Genomic DNA, 2,500 nt, shown 5'->3' with positions numbered 1-2,500 from the left:
TAACAATAATTCTGATAATAATGAGTATCATAACAATATACTAATGATTAACAATAACAATAACAATGATCGCATTAGTAATGATGGCAACAGTAAGAACAACGATGATTTTAACAATGATAATAATGATAGCAATGATATCAATAATAATGGTGGTATTCAATGTTAAGTTTAGTTTTAAAGTTTCTCAACTTAAATGTTTTATTATTTTTATATTCTGAGGCATGTTTTAATGCTAACGTTAGTGATAGTATAATATGATGATGATGGTGAAGATGATGATGATGGTGACGTTGACGGTGGTGGTGGTGATGATGATGATGATGGTGGTGATGATTATCGATGATGATGATGGTGGTGGTGATGATGACGGTGGTGGTGGTGATGATGATGGTGGTGATGATTATTGATGATGATGATGGTGGTGTTGATTATTGATGATGATGATGGTGGTGGTGGTGGTTATGATATCAATAACAATAATAACAATAACGATGACAATATAGATAAAACAACAATAAAGTTAATAAAAATGACAATGATGATAATAATAATAAGGGTACAGTAGTAACAACGATGATAATGATATAAATAATGATAATAATAATCACTAGTCATTATCATTATCAGTGTTATTATCATCATTATTATTACCAGTATTATTATGACTATGAATATTATCATTGCTATTTCAATTTATTACTTATACCATTATCATTGTTATTGTCCTTATTGTCATAATCATTATCAATAATTATGTTTCTATCCCTATACTCATTATTGTCATTATTATCGTTTTTATCATTATCATCATCCTCATCCACCACATCATTATCATTATCAATTAATACCACTATAATCCCTATCATTATCATTATCACCATTATCATTATGAACGTTATCACGTATTATTATCATTATCCTTACTGAAGTTATTATTACTAGCTACTATAATTACTACCATTACCATTATCATTAGTATTCTTATTTAATTCTAATCATAATCATTTTTACTACCATAACTACCATCCTCATTACAATCACCATCATCCTTGTTCAGTGATGCCAGACTTGTGGAAGTGTCTTTCTATAAAGTACAAATTATAACAGTTCTTGGAGAGGATGATGATAATGATGATGGTGGTGGTGGTGGTGGTTATATCAATAACAATTACAATAACGATGGCAATATAGATAAAACAACAATAAAGTTAATAAAAATGACAATGATGATAATAATAATAATGGTACAGTAGTAACAACGATGATAATGATATAAATAATGATAATAATCACTAGTCATTATCATTATCAGTGTTATTATCATCATTATTATTAGTATCACCATTATTACTATGACAATCAATATTAACATTGCTATTTCAATTTATTACTTATACCATTATCACTGTTATTATCATTAGCATTATTATCATAATCATTATCAAAAATAATGTTACTATCCCTATACTCATTATTGTCATTATTATCATTTTTATCATTATCATCCTCATCCAACACATCACCATTATTATTATGAACGTTATCACGTGTTATTATTATCATTATCCTTATTGAAGTTATTATTGCTAGTTACTATAATTACTACCATTACCATTATCATTAGTATTCTTATTTTATTCTAATCATAATCATTTTTTATTACCATAACTGCCATCCTCATTACAATCATAAAAAAAAACATGAGAAATACAAAAATCATGACAAATACAATAATTTTAACAAATACAACATTCATGAAAATTCAGCAATCATTACAAACACAATTATCAAAAATACAAAAATCATGACAAATATAATAATTTTAACAAATAAAATAATTATGACAATTACAAAAATCATGACAAACAATTATCATAAATATAGAAAAAAAATCATGACAATACAAAATCATAAAAAAAAATGAAAACACAATAATCCTGACAAACATAACATAAATAAATAAATTAATAAATCCTGACAATGTGAGGATTATGACGTCGTTTCTGGGAACTGATCCTGCACTAACTAGTGTGATGTCAGGAAAATAGTGCAGATCATAATCTTGCTCGTAATCAAATTATAATGACATTATAATCTATCCTATAAATGCTAATAATTTGATAGTGTAATGATGTTTGGGAAAATAATAATAATAAAGGTATGATGATAATGATTATCTCCTGGCATAATTACATCATAAAGAACAATTATGATGATAATAGTAATATCATTATTGATAGTACCATTATTAATAGAAACGGTAGTAATGATGATAATAATGATAATGAAAGTGGTATCAAATGTAATAACAACAAAAACAATGATAATGACCGTGGTAATTGTAATAATAACAATGATAATGAAAATAATATAGGTATCATTATAATCATTATCGTTATCATCTTTCTTAATGACAATAGTGATAATGACAGTGATGATGATAATAATGATGATAACGACAATGGCAGTGATAATGACAGTAATTTTAATAATGATA

Source organism: Penaeus vannamei, chromosome 29 (genome assembly GCF_042767895.1).
Source record: "Penaeus vannamei isolate JL-2024 chromosome 29, ASM4276789v1, whole genome shotgun sequence".
In the NCBI taxonomy this organism is placed as follows: Eukaryota; Metazoa; Arthropoda; class Malacostraca; order Decapoda; family Penaeidae; genus Penaeus; species Penaeus vannamei.
Note: the sequence above shows the minus strand (reverse complement) of the source record.